The sequence below is a fragment of the Chenopodium album genome, chromosome 16, assembly GCF_948465745.1.
Source record: "Chenopodium album chromosome 16, dcCheAlbu1.1, whole genome shotgun sequence".
NCBI lineage: Eukaryota > Viridiplantae > Streptophyta > Magnoliopsida > Caryophyllales > Amaranthaceae > Chenopodium > Chenopodium album.
Window position 1 is genome coordinate 38,401,952 of NC_137849.1, and position 24,584 is coordinate 38,426,535.

The 24,584-nt window shown below is 30.7% G+C and overlaps 1 non-coding gene across 1 annotated transcript; it reads left to right on the top strand.

Moving 5' to 3' along the window:
* Positions 1–465: 465 nt before the first annotated feature.
* LOC145587064 (small nucleolar RNA R71) lies at positions 466–572 on the top strand. The gene has a single exon (XR_014101111.1). It is a non-coding gene; the product is annotated as a small nucleolar RNA R71 (small nucleolar RNA).
* Positions 573–24,584: the final 24,012 nt, after the last annotated feature.

Genomic DNA, 24,584 nt, shown 5'->3' on the forward strand with positions numbered 1-24,584 from the left:
TGAACATTGGTTCTCCGGTAGGAAAGATACGGATGATTCCAGTACCCAGTATTGTAGGTGTTGGAGTATGGGTTATTCTGCCTATAAGCTTGAAAGACACTGACTAGCTCCACGGAACTTCTGCAATCTTGCTCCCAATGACCTACAATTCCACAATTTTCACAAAAAGCCTCATTAGCATTATTATTAATTGCAGAAACATTAGCTACATTTTCAGTACTAAGATTATCTAATTTCTGGCAGATAGAGGTTAATTGAGCTTGTAAAAAGGACACAGAGTCGACACTATGTTTCCCTTTATTAGCAAAGCCTCTGGGATTCCCATATTGGGAATTATGTATTGTCATATCTTCAATAACTTGACCAGCATCATCAATATTAAGGTTCATAAACCTCCCACTAGCTGCAGAATCCAATATTGTTTTAGATGAATTTCAAAAGGCTTGGATCAACTGTCATTGTGCCAGATTATGGTGGGGACATTCTCTCTGTAGATCCTTGAACCTTTCCCAAGCCTCATATAGAGTTTCATCAGCCTCTTGGGCAAAGTTTTGAATTGCACTCTTTAGTACAGTTGTTCTCTCTAAAGGATAATATTTATTATAAAATTCAAAACAAGAGTTTCCCAGTCAGTTATACCAAATGCAGTTCTATTTAATCCATTAAACCATAATTTGTCTTTTCCATATAAAGAGAAAGGAAAGAGAATCTCCCTGATTTGGTCTTGTGTGACCCCAGCTTGCCTAATGGTATTACAATACTGACAGTAGTCTGCAATATGAAGATTCGGGTCTTCACCCTTAGCTCCACTAAATTGCTTCCTTTCTATCATCGTGATAAATTGGGGTTTAATCTCGAATTGTACCCCATCAAGAGCTTGAGTAGGAGTAAGATGTGGAAAATTTGTAAGCTTTGGTTGTGAATAATCACAGAGCTTCTTAGGTACCGCCATCTCTGATTCTGGATCTGAACGAATTTCTGAGTCACTAGAATCAGTTGGAGGGTCTCGGTAATTATTATTATCACAGAGCCCGCCAGGATTTTCCTGTAGAAGTTCTTTTGGCTATGAAAGGATCGTTCGATCTCAGGATCAAATCAGATATAACCTGATCTGGAATACCTGGGCATAAACAAAGACCTAAAAGCAAATATGAGACTTGCCTCAAAGAACTAATGTTCTCTGAGACATAAAGAAATAACCTAGACTACAGAAAACAATCAGAAATAAAAATAAAATCGTTTTCCCGGCAACGACGCCAAAATTTGACAGGCTCAAGTCATATTCACCCCTTCATATTATTTATGGATCCTCACAAACCCTATAAATAAAACTACTCACACATAATTAAATCTAAACTAATCAAAGTAATAAAATAAGACATGATGAAAGAATTAAAGTAAATAACTGAGATTAAAGTAGCAGAAATTGTTACCAAATAATTTGAATTAAGGATTGAGTAAAGAACAAAGTTGTAGAGAGAGAAACTAATCTAAAAGCTAAGTAGAGAGAGAAAATCTATGAGAAGAATTAAGAAAGAGTAAAAGAAGATACTAAACTTGCTTAACGGAAAAGTATTTATATTAAGCAAGAACCCTAAACTAAAACAAACTTATAGGACAATTAAAACCTCCTAATAATGACACGCGCCCGATCGGGCCCGCCTTTTCACTCTCAGGTGTGTCTCTCGCGCCCGGCCGGGCGCGAGTTCAGGCGCCAGCTTTTCTTCCCCGCTCGGCTGGGTGCGCCTTCGGGCGGGAGCTCTAATGGCTGGACGACACTCTTGGGCTATTCCTTGGACTTCGATTGGGCTCTAATTCTTCGGGCCAATCTGGATTTCCTCCTCGAGTCTTGAATACTCAGTCCAAATGCCCCAACATCACATATACCGAGCCGTTAATCACCAGTTCGATGGCTCTAGCCGGCCCTGGGCTATAAAAACTGGTCATGCATCTCCAATGCTCGTGGATACTCCATAATATCTCGGGAAAATGTTCCAAAAGTGCAAATCCCTACAAAAGTCAACCAAATCTACGAAAATACTAGTAAACACCAATTAGTAATAAAAGTGGCTCTAAAGAGCCAAAAACACTACTAATTATGACCAAGGGACGGAGGTAAAATACTATATACAATGGACATATCAATGACTCTCAAACCATAATCATTCAATCAACAATAATTATTCAATTAATTAAATATACCAATTTAATTCTTGAATAATTAGTGACCACTTAATTAATATTTAATGTTGAATCCTTTTTAATTCTACCTCGGTGCCAACGACACCTAAAACGCATAAAGCGCCACAAATCCTATCCCTCGGTGTTAAAAACGCCTTAACTGCACTAAGGCACCAACATACAATTTATTCCTCGTGTACACATACACTTATATAGCTCCTTCCTCATGCTTATAGCATCAATAAAAATTATAATGAGACGCATATTCATCTTTTTCGAGATTGTTGTACATCTTCAATTTTATGGAATGACATTTTTGCCAAAGTGTACCAACCAACAAATTTTAATTTTCATCTTTTCAAGAATGAAAATTGGAAAGTTTGGTTGAATTATAATTTGGGGTTAGATAAAAAATGAAAACTGATATTTTTCACAGCTCTTTGGCATATCTGGTTGCAAAGAAATAATATGGTATTTGAGAATAAGCCTGTTAACTCTTTCTCTTTGTTCACAAATTTGTCTTAGATTATCAGTTCGCTTATACTATCTTGCAGGTGGAGGATAAGAAAAATAAAGGGAAGGCTAAGGTTGGAAGCTCTTCAAGCCTCAACTGGGAAGCTTCAAAGGAAGGATACATAAAAATCAACATTGATGGAGCATGGATGAATCCTGCAACCTCTTCGGGTGGGGGTGTTCTGAGGCATGCTGATGGGACTAGGTATGTGGGATTTTCGTGTAAGTATTTAGCAGTTTCTCCTCTTGCAGCAGAACTATATGCTTTGAATGATGGGCTGTCAATTGCGGATGATCTAAGGATTAAGAAGGTTGAAGTTGAAACTGATGTTGAGTCCTTGAGAACCATGTTGCTTACTACGGGTCCAAATCCACATCGTGAACTGGCCGCTGTTGTATGTGATGTGGCTACAGTCCTAAGCCGTTTTTAGGTTGCCATTATTACACATGTTCCAAGAGAGAAGAACAATCTGGCTCACAAGCTTGCTGTTTTTTGCAAGGAAATGGCACTAGGATACAAAACTCATTACCTTGTACCCGAATGTGTGCATGCAGTTTATGAAGCTGATTAGGTTCATGTCACCATTGCTGCAAATGAAGCTATTGCTGCTGCTTCACAGATCACTGCAGCTATGTCAATGTAGTCCTATGTTAATCTTAGATATGGATGGATTTTGCTTTTGGGGTACTGATATGTAATGTTATGGGTACTAAGGTGGATATGTATAGTGAAGTACTGGTCTTAGCCTATAAGTTAGGCATTATTTTGGTCAGCATCTATTTTCATTATACAAATTATATGATGCTTGTTGTAATTAAAACTATGGCAATAGCCTATTACTTCGTAATATAAATATTTTCGGTTTGTGTTAAAAAAAAATCTTATAAAACCAAAAATAACTTTATATTTGCAAATGTGTCTTTCGTCCTAACCATTTGTTTTATTATTATTAATAGATATGTGTGTATTTGTTTTTGAATGTTGTGATACCATTCATTAAGGAAATCTTCTCTTTCCGAACATGACATTTTCAATAATATTATATTTTTCCAACATGACGTCGTCGTCATCGTATTATCCACATGCTAGTTTAATGTATTGTATTTTTTTAAAAAAAAAAAAAAACCTTTTAATGTATTGTATATGACTACACTAAATGATTTGTATTATACATACTTGTACCTTGATCGTTCATGTATTTAGGTCTTGTTTTAGTTACAAGTATCCTAGTTTTAGGTCATGTTTGGTAAATGGCTTTTTAATGGCTTTTTGGTTAGCTTTTGGCTTTTTTATGTGGTCAAACAGCTAAAAAATGTGTTTGTTAATTGACTTTTTAGTTAATGAAAAAGCTGACTTTTAAGCCAAAATGAAAAAACTGCTTTGAGTAGCTTTTTTTGTTGGCTTTTGGCTTGTTGGCTCACAAATTATCTATTGAACAGCCAACAACCAACAATTAATTTACCAAACACTTTTATAAACAGTCAGCTTAAACAGCCAATTTCAAAAGCCATTATAAATAATCAAACATTCCAGCTGGTCAAACAAGCTAAGTAAATCATCCAATAGCCAACAACCATTTGCCAAACAAGACCTTACTCTAGGAAAAATTAATTTAACTAAGGTCGTGGGGTTCATAATTTCAAAGAAAAAAAGGTTTTTGATAAAGTATGAAATGGATCAATGAAAGATTGAGTGGTATCAAAACTCCAAATATTCTTAGAATATTTTAAATTCTAACAAATGTTTTTTCACAAAGTTTTTAGTTTCTTTTTGGGAGGGTTTTTCTAACTTCCATTGCTAAGTTTTTTTTTTTTTTTTTTTTTTGTTCTCTTTCTCTTCCTTTTTTTTCACTCTTCTCCCTTTTTTTTTTCTCTTTCTCTTCCATTTCATTTCTTATGATCTCAAGTAAATTTTGTAAGGAAACTCGTGTTTACTGGTAGTAAGCCCCAAAAAAACTTTTTAATTGCTTTCAATAAATGGATCCCGTCTTTAAGATGGTGTTTATTCAATTAGGCTTTTTTTTTTGTTTGTTCGTGTGCTGCGCTAAAGATTGAAGATTTAGGGTTTCATTATCTCTGAAAGGATCTCAAGCCAAATTAGTACTAACTCATAGATTTTATTGCTTCAAATGAAGTTAATTATTAAGGTGATCGTTGATCAAATCTGCGATAAAACTAGTTCTAAGGTGATTTGTACTTGTGTTGGAATTTTAGATTTCCTAGGAATTATTTGTAAGTGTTGTTTAACTATCTTTCATTAATGAAATCCTTCTGCTTCTCATCATCATCATCATAATAATAATAATTGTAATAATAATTATAATAATAATAATAAATAAATTAAATAAATAATTTTTTTTTTGGAAAAAAAAACTAACAAATGTTGAAAAGGTTTAAATAATTGAAATCATGAATGACTGTAGCAAACCACCCCCCCCCCCTCCTAAATAATACATTCTTCATTTCATACAACATATTATTGATTTATAATATTTTCAAGCATATCAATTCATTTTAAATCAATAATATTATTGACTAACAACAAGGGGAACAAATGTTGTTCAAGAAGGGTCTGTTTTTCTCACCTTATTTTCACTTATTTCAGGTGTAATAAGTTCACATCAGTTCATATTAATCCAATTAAGTTCATTTCAGGTTTAATAAATTTTGATAAGGGTTATTCAAGTACAAAATTACAATTAAAATAAATTTTAATAAGGTTTGGTAAGTTCAGATAAGTTCATGTAAGTATATAAGTTAAAATAAGTTCACATTAGTGAAAATCAAATGAATAGAACACACTCATAACGTTGATATAATAACAATATCTTACCTAACTATAGTTTTTTTTACCCCTTACAAATTAATCATGGGTAATGATATATGTAGCTCTTAGAACTATGAATAAGTATTTAATGTCTTTCTTAATATGTACTTCGTATTAATTTAGGAATGCATTGCAAAATCACGCACTAAGGCCCCGTTCTCTTCACCCTAATTTTGCCGAACTGAAATTATTTTTATTGAAACAAAATTATATTTGCTGAACTTAAATTATTTATACTGAACTTAAATTAATTTTACTTAACTGAAATTATTTTTGCTGAACTGAAATTATTTTTTTACTAATTTTGTATTATAATTCTTCTTTACAAAACTGAATTTTACTCAACATAACTTATTTTTATTGAATTGAAATTATTTTTACTGAACTGAATTATATTTTACCGAATTGAATTTATTTTAACTGAACTGAAATTATTTTTACTCAATATTATTTTTCTTTGTATGTAGCCTTAGGGCTATGTATAACATCTATACTAATATATTAAAAGGCGTTTATAAAAACGTGAATTATAACAAAATTAAGTCTTCAACCATCTAAGCCAATTATCTACAAATATGAAAAAGTATATATATATATATATATATATATATATATATATATATATATATATATATATATATATATATATATATATATATAAACCACATAGTTTAGTTATTTAAAAAAAAAACACAATCATTCATTCAAAAAAATAAAAAATAAAAAGACAGTATTAATGATTTAAGGTGGATACTGAATTACCTTGACAGCTAGACTCTTTATTCTCCATTGTTTAAGGAAAAAGAAACTTTCTTTTACTCTATGTTTTCATTATTGTTAAATTAATGTGCCAAAACTATCTTATACTTTATTTAAAAAAAAAAAAAAAAAAAAAAGTTTACTTTCAAAAAAACAATTGCAAAATACAAAATCCATTAAAAAAATACTCTTACTGTATAATTACAAAAGTAGCAACCCGGGGCAACGCCCGGGCTACTCACTAGTTTTTCCGTTAATCATAGTCAAATGATTGTCCGTATATTGTTTAAAACGTTTTTTTTTTTTAATCTGTATTAAAAATTTAAAATTAATTGTTGTTGATCCTTAATTAATTAAAATTATTTTATTGAAATTTATTTACTTATAATTACAAATTTTCAATGAAGAAATAAAACAAGGTCTAGTAATTAAATGCTCCTCCGAAATTGCAACACTTTCTCTGGAGTGCGTGCAAGGGCCAGCTTGCTGTCAATGAGCGGTTAAAGTATCGACACATAATCGATGATACTCAATGTCCGCTGTGTGGGGCTGCTTGTGAATCAATTATACACACTGATGGAACGCTGGTTGTGGCTAGCGAAGAAATATGGGGTCTATTAGGAAATAATGGTGTAATTGTGTTTGATTAATGCGGAACAAGTCAATGAAATTAAGAACGAGAAAAGCAATAAAGAAGATAAACAAAAAACACAAGGATTTACGTGGTTCGGTCAAAATAGACCTACATCCACGGGTGGGGGATTTGAGAGCTTCTTCACTATAATGGAGAAAGAAACAAGAGAATAATAAAAGGAGTCTTAAATCTAATGGCTCAATAAGGTATGATCTAATTGATCAACTAAAGGGTCCTTTTATAACACAAGAAAACCGTAAGATTGTTCCCCAAGTATACACAAATAGCCGTCATAGAAAAGATATAATTTTAGAAAATATTCCATAAATTATCCTAGAATAACCTAACTTCCGAGCTATAGCTCGGCAGCTAGCTCATACCTGCCGCAAGTCTTCATAGGGCCGAGCTATAGCTCACTCGCATAGAGCTGTAACTCGCAGCCTCGTTGCAAATTTCCAGCTTCGTCAGGTTTTTGTAAAACGATCATAACTTTCTCGTTTCTTATCGGAATTGGGCATATGACCTATCGTTGGAAAGCTCTTGAACCAAGCTATCACCTCCAACTTGAATCACCTCAAAATCAGTTGTAGTTTGAGAGATATAATCGTTCAAAGTCAGCCCTACTAGATTTTGAGTCACAATTTAACAGGGTCAATGTGATTTAATTAGTAGTGAGTGGATTGTTCCCTCTTCTTCTCTGATGGAACGCTGGTAGTGGCTAGCGAAGAAGCTGGTAAGTGCTGATAAGCTTCGTACCATTGCGAGTCTAATGTGGGCAGCGTGGAGATGCCGAAATTTGGCTGTGCTCGAGCAACAACAACCTGATGCAATCAGGTTGGCTGCTGGTTTCTCGAAGCTGGTGGAAAAGTGAAGCTACTGATGTTGATATGGCAGAGGCTTGGGCTATTCAGTTTGGTATGCATATTGCGAGAAGACTTGGGTACATGAATATTTGGGTGGAAAGTGATTCTATGAATGTTGTTAATGCAATATCCAACGTGGGCAGAGGAGCAACTCCTATTTACCTTCTCTTTGATGATATAAAATTAGATAGCTTGGCCTTTGATTTTTTCAAAATTTCTCATGTTAGTAGGGCATGTAATAAGGTTTCTCATACGGTTTCTAGATGGGATACCGGCAGTAGTCATGAACTTGTATGTATTGGTTCTTATCCGCAAAGTTTGTGTGACTTGGCGGAGATTGATTTAATATAATAAAAATGCCTTTTGTTTCCCTTAAAAAAAAAAAAAAAAAAAAGAAATATAATAAAATTATAATAATAAGAAGAAAAGAGGAAACATTATGTATGTTGTTGACGTCAATATTTTAACTATACCCTGTTCTTGATTAGTAGGTCTTACCCGTTCTTGATTAGTAGGTCTTAACTATGGTTGATTATAACTTTATAAGTACTTGGAAACAGTCCCAACTTTGTTGAAAGTTCACACAAAGCGTCTGCATTGGTAGTGGCCAAAACAAAAGCATAACTGCTAGAAAAAGATTAATACTCCGTATTTTTTAAAAATCACAATTAAGTTATGTAGGATTAATTTAGTAAGACACTTCTAAAATAGAAATTATCCTGAATTAATTAATAATTTATATATTGAAAATTGTAGGTATTGATTTTCATCTTAAAAATTAAAAGTAGTACGTTGAGATTGAGCCTTTATATATAAATATGTTCCCCGTACTTTTTGGATTGAAATTGAAAGAGAATAAACAAGTATTGGCCATGGTTAGTTGGTTAGTTTAACATCACAGTATCTCAAATGGCCAACTATGTTAGTACTTATTATGTATAGCTGCACTAATTTTGCAACCATTTTATAATTGGGAACTTGTCCTTTGTCCTCTGTCTCTAAATAAGTAAATATTACTTCATTTGTTATTTTTACTTGACTCATTTTGTCTTTTATATTATTTATTACTCTTTTTTTAAAAAAATTATATACGTGTAAATAAAAATATATTCATGTAAGATTTTGTTAAATTCATCTCAATATATTAGACGAATTGGTTCAAAAAAAAAAAAAAAATCTAAGTTGACAAACATAATAAATGAAACAGGTCAATAAAAAATAAAAAAATAAAAAAAAATAAAAAGTATATATTGACAAGTTACATCAAGTCAATTACTAGTATATGCTTTTAAAATTCTGCCGCGTGTTTTATGATAGAACTGATAGAAGTCAAAACTTTGACATTCATTAAAATTCCGGCTTCTAAGTTTTGTTGTCATATCACATATACTCCATAGTAATTCAATTTACATAATTAACATAACTGCAAATAATTTCATTGATAGATCACATGATTCATTGGTAGTAAGCGATGATAATGAACTCAAAATAGAGGAAAATCAGGGCACCCTGAATTACCCATCCAAGAGAGAAAGAACAATTAAAAAAAATATAAATCAATTGCACATAATTCAAACTAAATAACAAAAATCAGAAATCACCATATAACAATTTCACAAAAACAAAGAAATTGTAAGCTGTGATCTACCCTCATCCTCCACTTAACTTGATCGTATACTACTGGAATGTTAATCATCAACCAGAAAAACCCGATGATTTTTGTTGTTGTTGTTGTTGTTGTTGCTGTTGTTGATGTTGTTATTGTTGTTGCTGTTGCTGTCGCTGTTGTTTCTGTTGACAGTGTTGTTGTTGGTGTTGTTGTGCATGAAGGAAGCAGAGTCGGAAGAGGAACAAAGAGAGAGAAAGAAAGAGACGAATTGATCGAAAATGAGTCGCTTAACAAGCTTCCTCTTAGCTGGGATGACACTATTCACTTTCTTGGGCTTCAAGTAAAATGTGATAGTTTTTCCCGAGGAAATACAAGTTAATAACTGATATCAACTTGGATTGTTGATATCAGGGGCATTACCGTCATTTACACACTTAAATGAAGGGTACGAATGTCCTGCAAATTTAAAAAATTAAAATCCCGTTGGAGAATTGAGGAGCGAGTTGACGGAGATAACAAAGCTAACTCCACGTTGACCCAATTTGTTCCTCCTTCCCCAATTGATTCCCCGGCCCCTTTCCACTCGCCATCCACCATAACCTTAGTGAGTGCAGGTTCGTAGCTTCGTAGTCGGAGGATTCTAATCGGAATAAAGGAAATCGGGCAAATTTTGATCGTAATTAACTAGATCCGTCTTATTTTTCAAAGGAAATCCCAAATTCAGTTCGATTTATTGACAAGAGTCGGACCGTGGCGTGTTGTCGGCTGGTAGCTTGCCCCCGAATCGAGCTCGGTTCTTATTTTGATCAGGCTTGTCCCTGGTGTGCTTGGTTCATATTTGGCTCCACCCTTTTCCAGAATCTCAGCAAAGGTTCATGATTCCCCCCACACCACAGGTAATTTATATTTTATTAACTTATTAAATGGTCTGAAATTGTTGTTGGTATTGAATTGATTAGGTACAATTATTTGAGTGTGTTTGACAAAATCTAGTTCCTGATTTACGATTTTTGATGTTCATCAGTTGCAATAGTGGGATGACGGCGTTAAGTTTCAAGTTACTTTGCTACCGTTGAAGCATTTAATATAAAATAATGGAAAACGGACTCCATATCACAACTCCAATATTTTATTAATACTTTTTTCTACAGTGGCATGTTATAAACATCAATTGTTAATAACTGATATCAATGGGGTCTGCCTCGTTTTTCCCTCCATTTTTGTTGGTTGTTTAGAAAAAAAAAAAAAGAACAATTAAGAGGAAGAAAAGAAAGAGAGGAGAGAGAAAGAGTAAGAAAGTGAGGAGACAGAAAGAGAAATGAAGTGAGAGATAACTAGATAAGAGAGGTGTGCGCATATTTATATAGAGAGACAAGGTTGACTGACAAAGATTTCTCTATTTCCTTTGTTTGGTCTTTATTGTATGCATTTAACTAACCCTTACTTTAAAAAATACAAGACTTTGCATTTTGCACCCAAAAAAAGAGATTGCACACTATAATTTGGACAGTTGATTGCTATGGTTGTTGGCGCTAGCAATTTTTTCATGGTTGATAATTAATTTAAATGTAATACTAATACTAAAAGGAATGACGGTCCATGAAAATGAAGGTACAAGGAAGGTGCAATGGACAAGAAGGGTGGTGTAAAAGTCACACATACTAGTGTGAAACTTTGCAACGGACAAAGCTACATAAGTATGTAGAACTAATTAAGCGACCACTTGTGATGTATATGTGTATAATAAACCTCGTTAATGAGAATGGATGTCATTGTAATTCGACCAGTAGAGTAAGACACTGTTTATTTCGCTTTAATTTTGCTAAATTGAACAATTTTTGCGGAATTTAAAATAATTTTACTAAACTGAAATTATTTACTGATTTTCTATGATAATTTTTTCTTTGAATTTAATAATTTTTACTGAACTAAACTTAATTTTACTGAATATTATTTATTTAAGATGAAGTGAACATGAGTAAGCATCCCAAAAATCCATAAATTCTTAATCAATCAATTACATTATACTAAAGGCGAAACTTAGAAAACACTTGGCAAAATATTATAAAAAATTTTCCCTCCAAAACCACTTACTAAAAAAAAAATTATTGTAATTAAATTATGACTTTTAGTTTGTATAAAATCTAAAATAAATGTCCTTAAATATCAAACAAATTGTCCATTATAACTATTATATGTTTAATTAATTTCTTTCACAATATTTCATACTTTTTACTACTAAGTCTATTTATAATATTTATATTCATTATTTTTGGTAAAATTTATTGTCATTAGAATTATTTAACAACCATGCATTGCACGGGGTTTAATCTAGTAACGTAATAAAACATAATGAAGAGAATTAGAGAAGCGAAAGTTTAGAAAAGAGGTTGCAATGAACAAAGACGTTAGAATGATACTTTCCTTGTTAAATTATCCTTAAATTATTCTAATTACTAGATATGGAGTATATCAATACTAATCAAACATGTCACAAGTGAGATGACGTGAAGGAATTAACATTTACCTAGTTACCTAGTTTAAATTTCTTACAAATGCATTCCCGTTAATTTTATTTTAAAATTTAAATTTTGCATCAGTCTCCTACGAGTATTTTTTTTTTTTTTTTTTACACATCTATGCTAAAAAATTCTACTTTTATTTTAATACATCTCTTTATAGCTAAATGAAAATTTGGCATGAACAATTTACAAATTTAATTAGCACCGTCTACATCACAATCACATTTTTTGGATTACATTTACCTCAAGAGTTTTATCTTTTTTTTTCCTTGGTTTGATAAAGCATTTTTTGGATTATAGGAACATGTTCTATTCAATTTATTTCAGATACTTATTACTTAATAAATTTAGATCAGATCACACTAGATCGAAAACATTCATATCAGACCAGATCAGAACTTTTAATTACATTTACTTACTACTAAATATTGTTAATTGTGTATTACAAAAAATACATATTTGGAAAATTTATAATGTAAATAAATCTAACAAAATCCATTTTGATATTGTTTTTCTTTATAGATTAGTATTAAAATGCGGTCAAAATTTAGTCAATTATAAAATCAAATTAGACCAAGTCAAATAATAATTAGTTCTAGATTGAAATTTGCAAGAGATGTAAATGTTTGCCAGTAGTTTGATTGACATCATACATTCATACGATCCCATAAACCTTACCAATGGGCAATTGTGACAACATATATCATTAATTAATTATGTATAGATGGTTTTTAAAAAAAAAAAATTATGTATATATGTACTTATTTTGCAAATGTGTCTTTCGTCCTAAGCTTTTATTTATTTATTTATTTATTATAGAGATGTGTAATTTTAAGGTGCAGGCGGCTGTTTCTTGCTTGGTACAGCCAAAAAATGCAAAAAGAACATGTAACTATTTTGTAAAGAGCATACAGTTATTTTGTAAAGAACATATAGTTGTTTTGTAACGAACATTCAATTTTATATATTTTTTTCATATCTAAAGAACATCTGCAATATTAATAAAGAACATGATAATATTATGTAATAAACTTTATCTATATATAACCACCCTAATTTGAAGACAAAATTTAATAAACATTTCACATTAAGCAATGATCTTTATGTTGCAAATAAAGTACATTACACTGACTGATCAATGAACATAAACATATGTTCTTTTTATGTATTTTTTTGGTGCAAATATGTTCTTTTCACTCTAGGTATATGTTCATTACATTTTAATAGTATGTTTTTTTACTTTAGGTATATGCTCATTACATTTTAATAGTATGTTATTTTCACTATAACTATATGTTCAGTACTTTTATATATCATGTTCTTTCCTACAAAATGACTGTACGTTGCACCGTACAGACGCCTGTAGGAACCAACTATTTGTTGTAGTGTGTGTGTGCGTGTGTGTGTGTGTTTTTTTTAATTAACAGATATGTGTATTTGTTTTTTAATGTGGTGATACCATTCATTAAGGAAATCTTCTCTTTCCGAACAAGACTTTTCAATACTCCGTAATATTCTATTTCTCCACATGACGTCATCATCATTGTATTATCCACATGCTAGTTTTATGTACTACCTCCGGTCCAAATTACTTGCAACTTTGAGGTATTATTTGTGAGATATAAAATATTCCAAAGTTGCGAGTAATTTGGAGCGGAGGTAGTATTATACATACATACAGACATGAGACATACTTATACCTCATTTGTCTCATTACATGTATTTAGCCAATTTAGGTCTTGTTTTATTTACAAGTATCCTAGTTTTACTCTAGGAAAAAATAATTTAACTAAGGGTTCATAATTTCAAAGAAAAACAGTTTTGATAAAATTGGCCCCGTTTGTTTTTTTAGTGGCCCTGTTTGATTTGATGTAAATGTTTTCATGAAAAATGATTTTTCCATTTTTTTTTTTCCATTTTCCTTTATTTGGTTTGTAAAGGGGTGTTCCAAGGGTGAAAAATTTTATCCTTAATGATGGAAAATATTTTCCTTTACAAAACAAAGGAAGCCATATTTTCCTCTCTCCTCCTTACCTCCTTTTTATTTCTCTCTCATTCATCCTTACATTTACACACCTATTTTTTATTTTCTTAAACTTTTCTTGTATGCAACCAAATCACTAGTAGAAAAACACAATAAGACACCCCCATAAAGGCACCGGTTCAGGCAAAACCGGTGCCCTAAACTGGGCGCAATTTTACACAAATAGAATAGGCACCGGTTCATCCCAAACCGGTGCCAAAAATAAAAAGAGCTCCGGTTTGAACCGGTGGCTTTACGAACCGGTCCATTTAAATATTAAAAAAAAATACGCCCTTATAACTCCCCCCTAACCCTAACTTTCTCGGTCGTCTCTCTCCTCTCCTCTCCTCTCCTCTTTCTCTCTCCTCCTCCTCCTCTTTCTCTCTCCGATCCTCTCCTCCTCTTTTGCTCGATCTACCTCCTTCATTCTTTATCTTTCTGGATCTCCTCCTCCAACAATTCGAAGACAACAACATGCAACACTGATTTTGAGGTTTTTCAATCGATTTCTTGGTTTTGTTTTTTTACCATTTCAATCGATTTCTGGGTTTTTCGATTTCAATTTTTTTTTATTTTCAATTTTTTCGATTTTGATTGTTTATTCCGATTTCTGGTTATTTATCATTCGAATTTAATAGTTTTTTTTTCGATTTTGATTTTTTTAATTTCGATTTCTGGGTTTCTTTTTTCGATTTTGTTATGTTTTTTTTCTATTTCACGGTTTTTTTTTTCAATTTCTTTTTTGATTGTGTTTTTTTCGATTTTGATTTTGTTTTTCGATTTCAATTTCGATTTCTGGGTTAATTTTTTGTTAAAATAATTGATTATTTTGGGTTAATGCATGCGGTTTTGAGGTTTTTATTTTCGTGATTTTTAGATTTTTTTCCAGGGTTTTTTTTTCCCATTTTAATTCTCTTCTAATTGGGTTGTTTTTTTATTTTCATTTTTGATTTTGGATCTCTGGGTTTATTTTATTTTCGATTTCATTTTTGTTTTACGATTTCTGGGGTTTTTTTTTTCAGATTTCAATTTTTTTTTCGATTTTAATTTTTTTTGTTTTCTGGGTTTTTTTCGAATACTGGGTTTTTTTAATTTATTTTCTGGATTTTAATTTTTTTATATTTATTTTCTGTGTTTTTTTTAATCGAAGTTAATTTTATTTATTTTCTGGGTTTTTTTTATTGATTTTCAATTTTGATTTTTATTTTATTCGATTTTTTTCTGGGTTTTATTTTTATATTTTTATTTTTCGATTTTCTTTTTAAATGATGTTCTGGTTTTTTTTTTCTTTTCAACTGATTTTATTTTTTATTTTTTCGATTTTCAGGATTTTTTTTAAAAAAATTTCGCAACTTAATTAAATCATTTTAATCAATTTATTTTGGTTGTTTTAATTGGTGCAGGTACTTAGATCTTAAATTGAAGAATCAAGATGCAAGTATATTGATTTAGATGTTGTATGGGTTTTTTTTATTGTAAAGTTGTAAATTTTTATTTTGATTTATATTGTATTTTTTTTTTTTTGATTCATATGTTGTAATTTTTTTATTTTGATTTATATGTTGTAATTTCTTTTATTGATCTATACTGTAAATTTTTTTTGATTATATATATATTGAACAGATTTGATTTATATGTTGTGATGTTTGATTTATATTTTGTATTCTCATTTAACTTTAGTTTATTTAATTTTTAAGAAAAAAAAAATTAATTTTTTTGGCACTTTTGGCATCGATTAATCGGTGCCAAAAGTGGTGAATTAAAATTTTTTGGTACTTTTTGGCAACCGGTTAACCGGGGCCAATTTCAAGTTTTGGCACCGGTTTGAACCGGTGCCTTTTTAAACCCCTTTTTGGCACCCCTCACATTGGCACCGGTTCAAACCGGTGCCTTAGTCCGGGTTTGAACCGGTACCAAATTCATTTTTTTCACGTAGTGAATAAAGGAAAACAAATTTACAATTGTGCTTTTCCTTTAAAATATGTTTTCCATAAAACTAATTTTTCATTGAAGATGTTTTACATTAAACCAAACGGGACCCTATGAAATGGATCAATGAAAGATTGAGTGGTATCAAACTCCAATATATTCTTAGGATATTTTAAATTCTAACAAATGTTTTTTTACAAAGTTTTAAGTTCCCTTTTCGGAGGGTTTTTCTAACCTCCATTACTAGTTTTTTTTTTTTTAAAGGTTTTCTTTCACTCTTCTCTTTTTTCTATTTCTCTTCCATCTATCTCTTTTCTTATGATATCAATTGTAATTTTTTATAAGGGCTCCCACCGGTGTTTTACCAATGGTAAGGTTTAAAAAAACTTTTTAATTGCTTTTAATAAATGGCTCCCATCTTTATGGTGTTTATTCGATTAAGCTTACTGTTTTTTTTTTGTTTGTAAGTGTGCTAAAGAGTGAAGATTTAGGGTTCCATTCTCTTTGAAATGATCTAAAAGGCCATATGAGTTATTTCACCCAAACAACTACTCATCCATGGATCTCAAGCCAAATTAGTACTAACTCACATATTATACTGCTTTGAATGAATTTAATTATATATTAAGGCAATCGTTGATCATATTTGCGATGTAACTAGTTTTAAGGTATTTCTTACTTGTGTTAGAATTTTAGATTTGCTAGGAATTGTTTGTAAGTGTCATTTGACTATCTTTCATTAATGAAATCATTCTGCTTCTCGTAAAATAATAAAACAAAAAAAATAATAAAAAAAAAGTTGAAAAGGTTTAAATAAGTGAAATCATGAATGAATGTAACACACCCCCGTAAATAATACATTCTTCATTTCATACAACATATTATTGATTTATTTTATTTTCAATCATATCAATTCATTTTAAATCAAGAATATTATTGACTAACAACAAGGGGAATAAATGATGTTCAAGAAGTAAAGGTCTGTTCTGTTTACCTTATTTTCACTTATTTCATGTGTAATAAGTTCATATTAATCCAGTTAAGTTCATTTCAAGTTTAATAAATTTTGATAAGGGTTATCAAGAAGTAAGGGTCTGTTCTGTTTACCTTATTTTCACTTATTTCAGGTGTAATAAGCTCATATTAATCCAGTTAAGTTCAGTTCAAGTTTAATAAATTTTGATAAGGGTTATCCAAGTACAAATTACAATTAAAATAAATTTTAATAATGTCTGGTAAGTTCAGATAAGTTCACGTAAGTTCATACAAGTTAAGATAAGTTCAAATTAGTGAAAATCAGATGAATAGAATACACCCTTAATGTTGATATTATAACAAGATCGATCTTGCCTAACTATAGTTTTTTTTTGTACCCCTTATAAATTAATCATAGATAATGTTATATGTAGCCCTTAGAATTATGAATAAGTATTTAATATCTTTCCTAATATGTATTAATTTAGGAATGCATGGCAAAATTACGCACTAATTAGTGTAATTAATGTTACATTTTCTGTTTTTTTTTTTTCCATTTTTAGCTCCGTATATGTAGTCTTTAGGACTATGTATAGTATTTTTCATCACTCATAGTCAAATAATTGTCCATATATTGTGTAAAACTTTTTTTTTTTAAAAAAATAAAATTAAAAAAATTAAAATAAAAACTGTATTAAAAATTTAAAATTAATTATTGTTGATTCTTTATTAATTAAAATTATTTTACGGAAATTTATTTACTTATAATTACAAATTTTCAATGAAGAAATAATACAAGGTCTAATATTTTAAAAAATAAATAAATAACATAAGAATGGAACATAAATCAGGAAAATGTAATACATGGCCATTAGGGCTATGAATAAGAAGCTAAAAGTGGAAATTATTAGTGAAATATATTCGTTTTGTGCATAATTTTGTTAGTGGATTGCTAAACACCGCCAACAAAGTAATCACCACCGCCAACATTTGGTGTGAATGGACAATCATACCCTTACTACTCACCATCCCTTCATCCTCCCGGCAATCCACAACCCCCTTCCAACCGACGACCCACCACACCCCCCTCTATGACAACCCACCATCTTCCCTGGCCGGCGCGAAGTTGGTGGTTTTTTTTATTATTATTTCAGGAAACCGTGTAACCGAATCTCACCGGTTACCGTGCATGGTAACCGGAGCCCAAAATCGGTTATCGTAGATGGTAACTGGTTTTGGGCTCCAATTACCACCCACGCCAATCGATTTTGGGCTCCGGTTACCATGCACCTTAACCGATTCTATGGTAATCGGAGCCCAAAACCGGTTATCATGCACGGTAACCGCTTTTGGCCTCCAGTTACCACGCATGATAACCGGTTTTGGGCTCCGATTACTACGCACGATAACTGTTTTGGGCTCCGGTTACCTCACACGGTAATTGATTTTGGGTTCTGGTTACTATGGTTGCCTGAAGTAAAAAATAATAAATAAAAAAAAGGTAAGGTGGTGGGTCCCCGATCAGGGTGGCGACAGCGGTGATCATCGCCGGTCGGTGTTGTGGTGGTGTTAGTCATCAATTAGGGTGGTGGTGCCAAGGTGTTACTGATTGGTGGTGGCAAGAGGGAAGATAGTAGTGAAGTACTAAGGGCATGGTTGTCCATTCACACTAAATGTTGGCGGTTTTGATCATTTTAGATGGTGATATGTAACACCCCTTTTGTTATCACTCTAAACTAATATCAAATAAAAAAATATTTAATACTTATTTATAACTCTAAGGACTACATAAAATATTACCCTATAAATTAAAGGAGTGTAAGTTTCTCGTTTTTTAAAACAAAATGGAAGTGTGGAAGAAGTGAATAGTATTACTCTAATGTTACATTGTTACGGTCTTATGGATAGTGGGATTGGGACTAGTAAAATTCATTCCTCTTGAATCTCCTGAACAAATTGTTTACAAAAATAATTGGGTTTGTTAAGACTTTAATCATTAGGAGATCTAGGACTGTCTTCTTAAAAGAAAAATACGAATACCAAATAAGTTACGGCATATACCCTACAAGGCCCAAACCTTTAATCCTACGACTATATGAGGCCAGAGGCCCAAACCCTTAACCCAAATGATCCCAAGTCCAAACCATTCGAAACAAACGAAAAACGACCCATCAGACTCAAAATTTGACCCAAACCCAACCCATTGACCCATATTGACAAAAACAGTCCAATATTACTTGGTATATAACTACTTCGTATATAATTACAATTTACAAAGAGTCAATTATGCTTCTAATATCTGCTCTATGTTTAATAATCAAAACTTCCAAGTTCCAACATTCATTCGAGTTCCTGCTCTTAAATTTTGTTGTCATGTAAGTGATGTAACCTTTGTTCAATTTAATTGTACATAAACAACATATCTGCGAGTAATCATTGTAGACCGTATTTCATCGGTGTATCATATTAATCTGCAACTTGCATTTCTAATTCATCGCCATTGAGTATTGAAAATGAAGTCAAGCAGGGGGAAAACAGGACACCCTGAGTTACCCATCCAAAAGAGAAAAAAAAAATAATAACAACATAATCCAATTGCACATAATATAAACTGAATATCAGAAATCAAACAACAACAATTTCACAAAAACAAAGAAATTGTAAACTGTAATCCATCCATCCTTCGGTAGTACAAGTGTTTTTCCATCCTCTACCAGCTTGATCGTGTAATAATGGGATGTTAATAATTCACCGGAAAAACCCGATGATTCTTGTCATTGTTGTTGTTGTCGTTGTTGTGCATGAATGAGACAGAGTCAAAAGAGGAACAAAGAGAGACAAAAAAAGAGACGAATTGATCGAAAATGAGTCGCTTAACAAGCTTCCTCTTAGCTGGGATGACACTATACACCTTCTTAGGCTTCAAGTAAAATGTAGTACTAGTTTTTCCCTCCATTTTTTTTTTCTCTCGTTAGTTTTTTTTTTTTTTTTTTTTTTTCTTTAGGTTAGTTAGAGAGAGAAAGATTAGTTGAAGGGAGGAAAGAAGAGGAGAGAGAAAAAGTAAGAAAGTAAGGAGAAAGAAATAAATTGAAGTGTGAATGTGTGATAAAAATAGAATTATGAGACCATATATTTATATGACAAGGTTGGGGCCCACTTTTTTTTTTTTTTTTTTTTTTTGGGTGAAGCCGAGGGCAAACCCCAGGGCCCACTATTATTTTGATACTTGTAGATGATGTGGAAGATGGTGACTAGGAGTATTACTTTCACATTTGATGTGGTTTAATAGTAATAATACTAGAAAGAATGGGGTTAATTAGAAAGGGAAGGCACAAGGAAAACGCGGATAAGAAGTGTGGGGGTCTAAAAGTCATATTGTTAACTTCCAATGGCAGGCACAAGGCTAACACACTCCTGGAGTCCTGGGTAATTAGGTGGCCATTTCTGATTTGTGAATGAGGTACTTTGGTAAACAATTTTCGGGAATGAATGTATTTACCTCTTTATAATTTAACAGGTAGAGTAACATGAATCTTTATAATGATATAATATGTAGCCAATCGTACACAAAACGCATTAAAATAAGAACGATCTTGCTAACGAGCGCCCCGGGGCGTTAGATAAGGATAAATTATATTGGTTGAAATAGTATTAAGTTAGGAATTCATGACAAAATCACGCGTCGTTCGGTGTAATTAATGTTAATTTTACTCTAATATTTGCACTTTAATTCTCTTATCTAACGCCCCGGGGGCGCTCATTAGCTTTTGCCAAATAAGAAAGATGTACACGGTGGCCAATATTATTTTTCTTAAAAAAATAATATATTTTTAAGAAGAAAAAAAAAAAAAAAAAAAAAAAAAAAAAAAAAAGAAGTTTAAAGTTGCAAGGATTAATTTGATAACAGTCATAACATGCTCTTAGAAATAAGGTTATTACAAGCTAATCAATGATATTATACTACATAACTATTTTGAGAAATGAGTGTACTTAATTTGTTTTTTTTTTTTTAAATTTAAAGACGATTGTTCTTTTGAGCTGTATAAAATAAGGCCCTTTTCTATTCTTTAATACTCCCTCCGTTCTTAAATGTTTTTTACGTTTCCATTTAGGGGGTTCCTTTTTATTCTTTACATTAGTATATTTTCTATTTTAGTCATAAATTTTGGACAAAATTACCCTTGTTTTATAATTTTTTTACTCAAAAGTCCATACTTTTCCATGTGCTATTGTACTTCTTGTACTATTTTAATAGTTTTTTAACACTTATTATTACTTTCTCTCTCCTCTCTCCTCTAATTTCTTCACCCCACATGCTCAACATTGTATTTTTCAATAAAATTGTACTTTCAATCATTGAAATATTCCAATATACCTCAACTTTACACAATTTCTTAATAACCGCTCATAATTCCAAACGTAAAAAACATTTGGGAACGGAAGGAGTAATTATTAATACCTACACCCTCACCCCCAACTAAATTACCATAATAACCTTTCTAGATAACCTCATTCTTCCAATTATTGCATTTTTTCATTCTTTATTTTCTGCATCCTCCATTTTCTCTCTTCACTTTATCTCCTATCAAATCTTTTGAAAGTGCACAATTCTAAAAAAAAATCTTTAAATTTTCTACAATAATCAACAGTGTCTTATATACAAGATGAAATTACACTGCTGAAAAAAAAAATCTCCAAAAAAAAAAAAAAAAAAAAAGGTAGAAAATCAAAATCAAAAGTTTTATATGTTCATTTTTTTACAATCAAACCCTAATTTTTTTTACGTTTTGTGTTTATCATATCTAATTAAGTGCAAAATTACAAAATATTGTTCAAAAACAAGTAAACAAAGTAGTAATATGAAATTTCATTAATAGTAGTGCATGTTTTCTTATAATTTTTTCATAAGAATGATTTCTTATAACTATAGTAGAATGATGTTTCGTATACTATATTGTAAATTGAATTAACTTGTGGTGTGTGTTATTAGCTTATAAAATTATTGGTAAAAAAAATTAAAAAATTAAAAATAGAGTTTAATTGCCCTAATTTTATAGACAATTTGATTTATTTCATAGTAGTATAGAAACGTAAATTTAGTTTGTTGTGAATTTTTTTTTTTTAATAAATGTCATTTTTATTTTGACAAATGTTCATTTATATATTAGTAAATGATCATTCACATATTAATAGATAATCATTAGAATTTTTTACAAATCTAATAAGAAATTTCAATTAGAGTTTGTGATCTCTCATAGTTTTAAATGGAAGTGATTTTATAATGATAATTGAATTATTTTATTAAAACTATTGTTCACTGGAGTTCGTCTAGTACTTTTAATCTATTGCAAATGTTCATTTTAAATGGACTTTATGTTTTTTGTATAAGGATTAATATTCAAATTATAATTTTCAAAGAAAATATTCAAATTATAATCACTAAAATTAAAGACAAATTATCAATTAATAGTACTTATTCTAAAAATTAGATGGAATTCATGTTCACTTACGATCATTTTCATATTCAAATATATTCATTTAAATTTGATACATGATCATTCTCTTTGCATTACACGTTCATTCTCCTACTTAACGATGTTCATTTACAGTCTAATATAATATTTATTTTTATATCTAAACATATTCATTTAGTTTTATACTTTTTTATTCTCATATTAAAAGATATTTCTTTCAATTTCTAATACATTTTGTTTGTTATTATATTTAAAAAATAGCTCAATTAAATTTTTACATTTGTTAATTCTCATATTGAAGATGTTCATTTTAATTTTAATATATATATATATATATATATATATATATATGTTCATTTTTATGCTGAAAGATGTTCATTTAGATTTTAATACTTATTCATTCTCATATTGGACTATGTTAATTTTCTGGCAATGTTTTCAAATTTGTTTTTGCAAATGTTTATTTCATTATCTTGTTTTGTTTATAGTGTATTTTGATTGTTACTAACATTTTACTTTAAAATATTTGATCTCTTATTACATAGGATTACAGGACAATGAAATAAAAATAGTTGGAAGACGATTATGTATATACTGAGAAAAAGATGTGATGCTTTTGACAAGTTTTCTCTTAATTGGGATAACACTACGGGTCTCTTCTCATTAACTGAACTGAGCTGAGCTAAACTAAATTGAATATTGTATGAGAGAAGGAAGTTAGGAACCAAGCTGAACTAAAAATAAGCTGAAGAGAATAGGCCATACCCTTCTTGGACTTTAAGTACAGTGCACCCATTTTACTACTTTTGCCATTTGTAATGAGAAAATAAGAGGTAAGAAGTACTCATTTTGATGAATAAATAAAGAAAAAAAAACACTAAGGGTCTGTTCTCTTCCGTTGAAATTCAATTCAGTTCAGTTCAGCTCTTAATTTATGTCTAATGATATTGCTAATGATATAAAGCCAAATTTCATTCTTTTAATCTCTTATTACAACGACGACGACAACAACAACAACAATAATAATAATAATTTGGGGTTAGATACTAATTAGATACATGTATTAATTAAAACATTAAAGAGAATGGGTTAGGGTGTTGGACTGTTGGGCCGTTGCCTCTATTAGCTTTTTGTGTTTTTTTCTTTTTTCTTTTTTTTCAAATATATATATATTTTTAATTTGTTTAAATGGGTTAGATACATGTAAGTGTTTTGTGTTCTTTTGTCATAATACTATTTTATTTTTAAATTAAATAGTATATGTGTTTAAAATGTTTAGAGGTTTCAAGTTTTTAATATATTTTTCATAAATTTTATAATTATATAGTATATTTTTCGTAAATATTTTAATATGTACATTTGTATATATCCATAGTTAAAAATCACTAATTAATAAGTTCAGTTATGTTCATTTCATTTCAGTTCAGCTGAGTTCAGTCAATCAGAACATGCCCGGAAGGAACATGTTGAAACAAGGGGAATCGAAGGGTGCAATAAGGACTTATGTGGCCAATGAGGGAGGAAATATATGCTTGTTTTTTTGTAGATGTCAAAATCACAAGAAATGACGAAGAGTATCATAATGTGTTGTTATGTGTATAAGTGTATTCCTTAATATGATGTCAATTTCAATAACCCTCACTCACTTTTGCCGTGTTTGCGTGATGTTGTCAATATTACATGGTCCCATGAAATATTGGTACATTAACACAAAGATGTGGTAGGTAGATTGGTGGTAGAAGGGGAAGGGATTGAAGGGAGGTGTCTAATTGTCCAATGGCGTGGTTATTGATTAAAGGGGATTTTTTTGCTAAATTGGAATCAGTTGTCCGATAATTGATAATATTTATTTGTATGTGAGAAATAATGTTGAATTGTACTTTAATAGTGATAAGATTAAATTTAAAAAAAATTAATAGAAAGAAGCCTAATAAAGGCAATGATGGATCCCAAAATAAGGATGTTAATGTTTTAATACTCTCACACTTTACTCTTCAAGATACTAAATCTATGAAGATTGACATTAGAAACAAATTTCCTCAAAAAAAACATTAAGTAGAAATTCATTAAATTCTCTGATCATGTGGCGTACCAGATTTAATAAATGACAAAATATAGATAGTCAATTGAGAGGAACTAGAAATGGAGGAAAGTTATGCATTTACTAATGCATAACATTGATTAAATATTATAAAAACACATGGTAGAGAGAGAAAAGAGGAGAGAGATAGGAAGAGAGAGGCATTTAGGTGGACCACACCTATTTTTTGGTCGG